At 48.3% G+C, this 10,043-nt stretch overlaps 1 protein-coding gene and 1 long non-coding RNA gene across 3 annotated transcripts in view; one reads left to right on the plus strand and one right to left on the minus strand.

The window, feature by feature from the left end:
- Bcl6 (BCL6 transcription repressor) overlaps nucleotides 1–10,043 on the minus strand; it is a 49,462-nt gene that overhangs the window by 18,080 nt on the left and 21,339 nt on the right. The window contains exon 1 of one of the 2 annotated variants that reach the window (XM_031363528.1): nucleotides 5,455–5,733. The exons of the other annotated variant lie outside the window; for it this stretch is intronic. The gene's annotated coding sequence lies outside the window, so the exon portion shown is untranslated. Of the gene's footprint in view, nucleotides 1–5,454; nucleotides 5,734–10,043 lie in introns of those variants that run through there. 2 annotated transcript variants of the gene reach the window in all.
- Nucleotides 5,628–10,043, plus strand: part of LOC116085758 — a 127,312-nt gene continuing 122,896 nt past the window's right edge. The window contains exon 1 of the long non-coding RNA XR_004116703.1: nucleotides 5,628–6,113. This is a non-coding gene — a long non-coding RNA (uncharacterized LOC116085758). The remainder of the gene's footprint in view (nucleotides 6,114–10,043) is intronic.

Raw genomic sequence — 10,043 nt, forward strand, 5'->3', positions numbered from 1 at the left:
TCCCGAGCCTGGTCGAGATAGCCTCCAGAAGGCCTGCCGACAAAGCCAGCAAACCATGTCCTTCAGAAAAGATCTCTTCCCTCATCCTGACTGGACTGGGATCCGCAATGGGGTGGGCGGGGTACTGTGGGGCAGGAAAGAGAGGCATGATCTCCCCAAGCAAACAATGCCTTTTAAAATTCGATCTAGACAGAAGTCAGCCAAGGTCTTTATTCACGTTAATGAAGATGGAAGGCACTAACTGTCCTTGGAAAGCGATGAGTCAAACTTCACCGCGCTTCAGACACGTCCCCGGATTCGTTTCCAACCCGAACAGAGGCGCATTTCTCCGCGGCGGCCTGGGACAACTCCCGCAGTGATAGAGGATGAACTGGATTCCTCTCGGCCCCGGCGGGGGGTGGAAAGGGGGGTGGGGAGAGACAGCTGTGCCTCTGCGGTGAGGACGCCACTAGAGGCCGCCAGTGCGTCGGTGCAAGCGGGACGTCTCAGTTAAGAGCGTTGAGGGGGAAAAAAAAAACAAACACAAACTAGGGAGGAGATGGGGTACAAGTTCTCAAAGAATAAAGCTCTGTTTATTCACAACCCCTACAGAAACGCGCGCGCGCACACACACCTGATTTCTCCCTAGGCCACTAAGTAAAGGATAAACTGGGTGAAAGAGAGTGAGTCTGGAGTTCAAAGCTTCAGAAAGCCGGTGCACAATCCCAACTAGACTAAGAAGTTTCTGGCCACTCAACTCTCAGAACAAGCATGCACCACAGCTTTGAGATGCCCCACCGGCTCCTACCTCTGTAACCTTTCCATGCCATGTCAACAACTTGAAGCTAAGACTGGGAGGGAACCGTCTCCAATGTGCACTGGACACTCCAGTGGCCCCAGGTTAAACTGCTCTCCCTTTCTCTTAGATGAACTGGAATAAACTCCCTTGAATTCTTTGGAATTCAGAAACTTGATGTTAGGACCGATTCCACAATTGCAATGAAGTTTAAATCTTAAAGCTCCTGAGAGTTTGGGCGCAATCCTTCCGTACCGACTGTCTCTGTGGAGAGGCCACAGATGTCCTTAAAGAAAGTACTGTTTCTCAGTTGAGATAGAGATTGATGGCTGAGCAATTGTGGATGTGGACGACGTGGGTATATGATTTTCATCTGTCTCGTCAAAATTTTGGAAGTCGGATGCTGTCTTCATTGGAGAACGCCCTTCCTCCTCAGTCCTAGCTTCTGATCAGGATCCAGAGATCACCGCTCCTGGAGCAAACCCTGAGCGGGACCTACCACTAGGTGGCGGACTCAGTCCGTTCAACAATCACCCTGTTACTACAGCCTTCTACACTGGGTACCCCGACCAGCACGGTTTTGTCTCTCTTGGGGGGGGGGGCGGGGGGGCAGCTGCTTCCAAAACTGAAGTCGGAAAACATTTAGTTGAGCAGATGTAATTCCGTTCTTCCGATGCTCATGCCTCTACCCAACCCCGTACGGTTTCAGGAGCTGCTTTAAATGTATTATCTGGCTACTTGTTTCCCTTCGTCCTCTCCTCAAAGCTCTTGCTTTCAAAAAGAACCACACCTGAAAGTATTAAGAGAGACTCGTGCCAAAGAGAGAGACAGAGAGGGGGGAGGGAGGAGAAGGGAAGCAAAAGTCGGGAATAACCCCATGGTCTATATCCACAGAGGAAGGGGGACCAGCGGTAAGCCTTTCACCCACTGAGCAAAGCGGGTGCGGAACCGAACAGAATATGGTCTTTGGAGGTGCTACTGGTCCATAACTGGGAAGCAGGAAGGGCTGGGAGGAGCGAAAAAGAAGCTAACCAGCAGAGCCAGTGTGCAGAGTCGCGCGTCCGTCCCTGCTGCGGTCCCACTTGTTGCGCAGTGTAGGAAACCGGCACGCGCCAAGCTACTTAGTCTCTCACAAGGCTGCAGCCCAGCCTACCGCTGCTCCCTGCGGTCCACAAACCTCTCCCCCATCACTCTGACACAAGCCACCACGGCCCCCAGGGAAACTACAACACTTTCAGTTCTACGGTTTTACACACCAAAAAAACCATTCCTCTTTAGCTCAAAGTCAGACCATCAATCGACTGCGGGTACCTGAAGTCAAGTCTGAGGTGAAAATAGCTACATCAATCCAGAGAAGTCGATGCTAAGAGCCAACTCTATCCCACCTCATCTCTACTCCTCAAAGTGTGTCCCTTGAATTACAGGAAGGACATCGCCTGTTAAGACATCAATCTAGTTTGGAAAACAACGTGTTTGTATCTTATTTGAGAGATTAACTGCAAAGTACTGATTTTAAAAGTTTCACCTCTCATTTTTTTTTTAAATCTCTCCGGGTGGGGGGAAGCACATCACGCTCATTTCACAACTATTTTTCAAATATTTGACTTTTACCAATAGTTTTACTCACCAAGGGGTGGCGCTGCCGCACTACCTCCCCTGAAACTTAAGTTTTGTTTTTTTTTTTTTTTTTTTTTTTTTCACAAGAGAGGGGGCTATCCCCAGCAGGAGACAGAGGGAAGGAAAGATTTTGACATCTAGTCATGGCATTTACTCAACCCATAACTGGAACTCCTCCTCGGGGCTCAGCAAACGACAACTTAGAAATTTAGGATGCCATTCCTGACCACCAAGGCCAGAATAAATTAGTCTTTTCAAGAAAACACTCCGGTAAACCCTTCAAAACTGAGGCGAGGGAGAGAGTACTTAGTGAATACCCATTTCCTGGTTGTCTCTGCTCAAGTCACTTGGTTGTCTTAAACAGCATCTAGCCTTACGGTCACTACCAGCAGACCCTTAAAAATCACCCAAACGCCTGCAAGTATTAGAAAAGACATTCTTCCAAATAGGATGCTGGAAACTTCTATTTATAAACTGGGGGTGGGGGTGGGGGTGGGGAGGTGTCCATCTACAGCTTTCTATTTTGGCCTCAGGACTCAACTGCAGTCATTTTAGCAAGAGAAATGTCTATCTCCTGGTGTTTTCTCTCCATTTCCTCTTCCCCCAGGGGACAAATATCTTTCCTTCTTGTATTAAAACCGGTATATAAAGAAGAATATGATTTCACCTAACTCCTTTGAACTCATGTTTGCTACCTCCAGGAATAGCGTGTGGACTAGGGCCAGATGAAGTTCAGCTTGGTGTGCAGGCTTATGAGGTCCTGCTCAAGTGCCTGCCAAAGGTTTTTGGTAGTAAATTGTGAGCAAAACAGATACCTGTCTCCAGATGGATCACGCTGCCCCCTCCCCTATTTTAAGGTTGTTTGTTACACACACACACACACACACACACACACACACACACACACACACCTCGCAAAGGAAAAGGGAAACCAGCAAACTGCAGAGGAAGCCAGTGGCATAGCTCTGAGCCACAAACTATTTCTAAACAGTCCTTCTGAGAGGATCCCTCTCTTGCCTTCCCCTTCCATTCCTTGCTCTTTTCTTTCTCTCTCTCTTTCTTTCTTTCTCTCTTTTTTTTGTGGATAGAATAATATACACTGGCATTTCAATATTTTCCTCTGAGAACTATACAATAGTTGAAGGAAAAAAAAAAAGTCAAAGATAAAATCACTTCTTAGGGGGTGGGGTGCGATGCTTGTCTCTACTGCAGTCAAGGACCTTGGAGGCTTTGGAGTTCCAGCGCCAGGTTTGAGGTCATTTCTCACTACCCCTAGCACAAAAACTAAATCTCTATGCGAGGGAGCACAACAGAGATTATTTATTTTACTCTTAAAATAAATATTGTTTGGTGCTGTTGTTTTTCATGGGGGACTTTTAAAACTCATTTTTGCAACACTAGCTCCATCTCTCGCCAGGGTTCCAATAACGCGGTATTATACAGGCAACGCAACCCGCAGTTCTCAAGACATTTAACGTTCACCGTTTCCGGCAGGGGTGGCCTCCAGCTCCCGCTGCCCCCCAAGGCAGTTCATTTCCTAGGTTCCAACTCCCAACCCACTCCCTCCCCGGGCCGCCGCCGCCGCTTTCCCCCTTTCCTACTCCCTCGAGGAGAGCCACAGGTTGCAAAGCCAACCAACCTCGCAATCTGTTTTTGCAAAATCACTCACAAAGATCTCCCTATCGCACCCGCTCCTCCCGTCCAGGGTCCCCAGCCAGAATCACAAAGTACCCCTTCTTCCCTCCCTGATCTTGCAAATCAGGAACGCAGGCTGGGGCTCTGTTTCTCTTCCTTCGCCCAAAATAAGGACCTTGGGAATCTGAAGTGTGGCGTCCGCTATACCCAGGACCATAGCTGCCTTTTTGGGGTTTTTTGTTTTGTTTTGTTTTGTTTTTTTACACAGCTTGCACCAAGGGGGGGAAAATGAAATTAAATTTAGGAAAGGGAGGGAACTACCGCTGAGAGCCAACACAGTCACGCAGCACCCAAAATACAAACACCGCGGCCGCCAGAAATCCCGCCACCTCCCCGGAGCTCTGGGCTGGCTGGCCAAGAACCCCCCCGGATCCCGCACGCTGAAAGCGCCGCAGGTGCAAAAAACCGCGCACCCCTCTCCTGCCCACCCCCCAAATCCCTGTCCCGCCTTCAAGCCTCCTTCCTCTGGCTGGGCAGACCGAGCGCACCCGGGTTCCCGTCTGCCTCGACTCCAACCAAGAAAGAATAATTTTCAAAGTATTCAACGTCCCCGCCCCCCGTGCAAGCGAAGCCTCCCCAAAACACTGTCTCTCCTTGGGAAGATCACGGCTCTCAAAGGAAACTGCAGACACGATACTTCATCTGGCTTTATGACCAAAAAGAAAAGGGAAAATAAAACAACCAGCCGAGGAGTTGGCTTGCATTCCCCCCGCTGACTCCCGGCTCGGGTGCAAGGCAGGGGCTGTGCGGGGCCGGGGCCGGTGGACGGCCGCCAACGCGGGCACCCGGAGAACTGAGCGGGGAGGGAGGCAGCGGCGGGGAAGGCAGTTTGCAAGCGAGCAGAGAAAGCAAGCCAAGCCGCGCGAAGCCGGCGGGGCCGCCGCGGTCCGCCCTCCCAGGCCGCGCAGCCCAGCGCCCGCCGCCCCGCGCCCCTGCGTCTCCAAACAGCGAAACAACACCGGGCAGGGCGGCACAGCCTCCCCGAGGCGGCCGAGGCGCTCCAAGACAGCAAAAAAAAAAAAAAAAAAAAAAAAAAAAAAAAAAAAAAAAGAAAAAAGAAAAAAAAAGAAAAAAGAAGAAGAAGAAGAAGAATACGTATGCGTAAAGCTAGATCCTACAGTGGGAAAGACGTGGGGCTGATCTTCGGCATTTATTTTAACACCTGACAGCTAGAATCAATAAATAGATACATTTATATCAATAGATACACATAGGAAACTTGGAGCCAAAGCATTTGGCAAAAGCGGAAAAAAAAAGAATTAAAAGGTAAAATAATGATCATGAGCAGCGGCGGCGGCAGCGGCACCAGCGGCAACAGAGGCGGCGGCGGCAGCGGCAGCGGCGGCGGCAGCAACAGCAATAATCACCTGGTGTCCGGCCTTTCCTAGAAACTTCTTGCATCACCACTTCTAAGAACCCCAGTTCTAAGAATCAACAGAGCTCAATTCTCGGAATTTGAGCTGCGGGCTTTACCATTGCTCCACAGCAGGGGAGGTCTCGGTAGCAGCGGCGCGCTCCGCAGCGCCCTCCCGGCCGGCAGAATGCCTCGGGGCCACGCCACTCGCCGCCCTACGGTGTGGGTCGGGGTTCCCGCAGCATTGCCGCCCGGAACACCGTGGGGTCCCGCGGCGGGCGCGCGCTGCTACAAGGCGACCCTCCCTGCCCCCGGCCACTGATGGAACGGCCCGCTCCGCCGCCGTCACGTGGGCTCCTCCTCCGTGACGTCGACGTCTTCGCTGTAGCAAAGCTCGGCCTCTGGAATTCTGAGAACTAATTTGCTATTCGGTGACATAAGAGGGGGAGTGCGCTTCGCTTTCCCGGGGTCTGGGGCTAATTCTTCCTCTCCTACCCATAAACTCGGCTCCTCGAGCTAAATACACAAAAGGGAGCGAGAGATTTGAGCCGTAGAACAAGTATGTTAGAGGCAGGTTTAGAGAGACGGGTGAGGGAGAAAACAATAAATACCACAGCTCCTTCCAGCTAGAATATTAGGCACCACGAGAAAAATATTTGCCAAGCAGTTTCGGTGGGTTCATTTGTTTTCTTTTTATTTGGGACAAAATGTGTTGGGGGGGGGAACGTTCCTTTTGGGATGGTGGCGGGATGCTCCTGTTGTATTTTAATGATTTAGGGTTTTTTTTCCGCTTCTGATTTTTGCCTCTTGCAAGTTTGTGGTGTTATGTAAATCGTCGGAACTGTCATCCTTTGGTTTTATTGTCTCCCTGCGCTCCCGCTCTCTCTCTCTCTCTCTCTCTCTCTCTCTCTCTCTCTCTCTCTCTCTCTCTCTCTCTCTCTCTCTCTCTCTCTCTCTCTCTCTCTCTCTCTGGCATTTAAAAGATGCAATATTTCAACCTAATACCATTGACAGAAGCTTAAAATTTTGGCCACATATGACAGCCCCAACCTCCATCCCCACCACCCCCACCCCACCTCTGGCTCAGCCGCCCTTGGTACAGTTTCCTTTTCCTCTTGGACTTTCTCGCTGAAGGGACGCTTTCCTGCACTTGAAAGAGATGTAAAAGGATTTGGTTTGGTTTGGTTTGTTTCTTTCTAGGACAGCCAGTGGTGGGTTTACTCTGCTACTGTTGACTCTTTGGAAATTTCTTGATGCTAGAAATGTGTATGGGGGTACGTGAAATGATTGTCTGTTACAACATTCTGTGAAGCCAAATACATGTTTGTAATTTGCTGTTTTCTTAAGGTCTTGAATTCTTTCTTTCTTTTTTTCTTTTTTTAAACCCCCACTGGGTTCGTTTCAAGGTCGTCGGGGAAGGAAAAAAAAATCTCTTCAGTATGTGTTGAAGGGATCAGCCCCAGGGAATTCTGAAGGCCTGGCTGCCAGGATCACAGATACTGCGTGTATTGAGCACAGGCTGTGCTACAACCAGGCGCACTGCACGCAGCCGGGTCCTCTGGGCTCTGGAGCAGAGCTGAGGGGAGTAGGAGGAGGGGGAAATCTTTCTCTCCCTTCTTTCTTCCTTTATTTTAAAAGGCGAATGCAGGGCAGAATCCTTTCACTGTGGGCCCTGGTTTGTTTGTTCATAGCTGCCAGTTTCCCTATTTAAATGTTGGTTGGGGTTTTTGCCCTCCTACTCATCCCTGGATGAGTGAGACTCTTGTTTCTTTTATGTCTGTCTCTTGCAAGAAGGGTGTGAGCTAAATAATATTCAGATTCCTTAAGAATTAGAATGAACCCAAAGTGTTTGGAGCAGAAGACGCATTCAAAGGTCAGGCTGTTCTGGGCTTTAGCTGTGAAAGTCCTTCAAGTGGCTCGTTAAATCACAGAGGGGGTTCTTAAGCATTCGCAAAACATCTCCACATATTAATTTCTAATGAATACCTGTGGACCACAACCCTAAACGCGGGCTTAAAAATAGAGCTGCAAGCAGAGTTCTGGCGGACTGCTGGTTTCTGGGGTACGGAGGACTGGTCCTCTAAGAAGTTTCGGCTGTGCTGTTGTTGGAGTAACACCACCACTTCAAAAGATGATATCACAGGTTTTAGAACTGGGGGAGTCAGAAGGAGCTGATTGATTTCTCTGGGGGTTGGGACTTACAAAATCCGTTGTCTGTCCCTGAGAGATCGGAATGTTTTAATACGTATTGGCAGATGGATTACTGCAGTCTAGGCGGAAAAGCCTGCCTTGTGAAGGATTTTTGAGGAATATACATAGACCTAATCCTATCACTGTTGGGAAATTGAACATTTTACTTCCAAAGACACGGTGACTTTGTCCCATGGATCCACACTGCCAGGAAACAGGGTGGCTGCGTTGGGTTTTTGTGTCTAGAGTCCCCTTCCCGCTCATATCAGAGTATTAGGTAAATCCCACTGGACCAAAATGACACCCTGATTTTGCTGAAGTGATTTTCTTTGTGTAGCTAGCTGTCTGATTACTACCTTTTCTGGGCATTAATATACTTCTTATTTCTTAGATGCGATTTAGCTTTGGAACGGAGTTGTATGGTTTTGCTGTACTGTTTTCTTCGTAAATAGAATTACTTTTATGGTGATTTTGGTTATTTTTCTTCTCAAAGTGGCTATGTGTCTTATCCCTTGACTCCCACCACCAAGCCTTCAAAACACACACACACACACACACACACACACACACAGCCTGTCCATTTTGTGTTCCCTTTGCTACTCCACTCTTCGCCCCATGGGGGCGCTGCAGAGCAAAGGGAAATGCGCTTCCTCAGGCAGTAGAGCCAGCCAGAGTGGGGGCTGGGAAGGAATTTACCCTTCTCATACCTCAAACCCTTTGATTCTCTGAAGAGTTTCGCGGAGCAACAGCCCACCAACCCTGCCTTATGGGTAATTAACCCCAGCACTAGGACCTCTTATCCTTCCTGGGATCATGGGCCAGAGTTTGTGTTACTGTGGTGGGATTTTTTGTTGTTGTTGTTGTGTTTTGATTTTTTTCCCTTCTCCCTCCCTCTCTTCCCACCCCTCCCCACAAGTCAAAGTGTGTATGTTGGAAGAAAATAACCAGAACAGAAGGAGACACTTGCTTTTAGATGAGTCTCTTTTCTCTTAACTGAATGGATGTTGACGAAAATTAGGCACTCACCCTTCAGTTTCTTCAGTTCCAGATAAAGTAACTTAACAGAGTTTTATACCAATGTAATCTCTTCTTGAATGTCCTTTCTCCTCTCGTTATTGGTCTTACCTCATCACTGCCAGCTGTGTAAGGCCCTTGAATTCTACAGTGCTATTATTGGGCTAAAGAAATGACTAGAGTATATTCAGATTCTTTTAAATCATCCTTAAGGAGCTCACAGGAGTGATTCCTTGCCCTAGGGTCCTATGAATTATTTCTGCACACTTGAGAACAACGTGGATCATCTAATGCCATGAGTTCATGATTCCTGGTTGCTAATACTCATAAGAGAGGACTAGGCCAACTTCCTTGCCCCATGGACAGAGCTTAGGAATAGATCCTTGATCACAGCTGCTGGGTAAATGTAAGCTCTGTTACAAAATAAAATAACTTGGTACTAATATTACATTGGTGAAGGAAGGGAACACAATTCACACCCACTTTTTTTCACAAGACCATTCCCACAATTCAGCACTGAAGATTCTAGAACAAGGAGCCTTACCGATAATCACTCCTCCAGGCTCTGTCTTCTCAAAGACTAGACTGTCCCTCGTGAAGGGGTCTGAGCCAACCTAGAGTCACAACTGAAAATGAATCCATGTGATTTGATGCCCATAGTCATTTCTGAAGATTGGGGCTGACCTGACAATATGGCTTTGAGGGGATGTGTATCCTGTTCTTGCACAATGGAGGACAGTAAGACTGCATTAGGCCCTGTGTAAACAGTAGCTGGTTCCGAGAACCAGCTCCAGGACATGCTTATAGGAGCTGGGTCGTTTGGATTTGTGGAGAGTTGTGTGGTTATATGAAGTACCTGAGCTGTAAAATTTGACAGTGCTGTTGAAGAATATACCTCTTCATTCTATTTCAAGACCTTCATTTGGAAGTGCTATACACAAGCCAGACATATGAGAAAGCTAGAGGAAAAAGGGTTAGTTGTTTAAGGTCTTCCTTGGCTTCATGGTGAGTTGGAGGCCAACCTGGGCTACGTTAGACCTCATCTTTAAAAAACAAACAAATGAACAACATTCTATAAAAACTCTCTGTATATTATCCTCAGACACAGGAGAAGGCTCTTGGTATGTTTTTAAAAATAGGTTAGTGGAATTCAGGGAGATTGAGGGGTGAGGAGGAAACAGAAAAAAAATACAGAGACATTGGGACTGGAGGACAGACCTGAGCCTGTAGGCAGCTGCACTATCACCTCCTGAGGAGATCTCATTTCAGTTTCTCCTCTTGCTCAAAGCAGGTTCATTTCATCCATTCATTTCTCCCCCTCCCTCCTCTTTGTCTTCCTCCTCTTCTTCTCCTCTCCTCTTCTTCTCCTCTTCCTCTTCCTCCTCCTCCTCCTTCTTC

This window comes from Mastomys coucha, unplaced genomic scaffold, assembly GCF_008632895.1.
Source record: "Mastomys coucha isolate ucsf_1 unplaced genomic scaffold, UCSF_Mcou_1 pScaffold12, whole genome shotgun sequence".
NCBI classification, from domain to species: domain Eukaryota; kingdom Metazoa; phylum Chordata; class Mammalia; order Rodentia; family Muridae; genus Mastomys; species Mastomys coucha.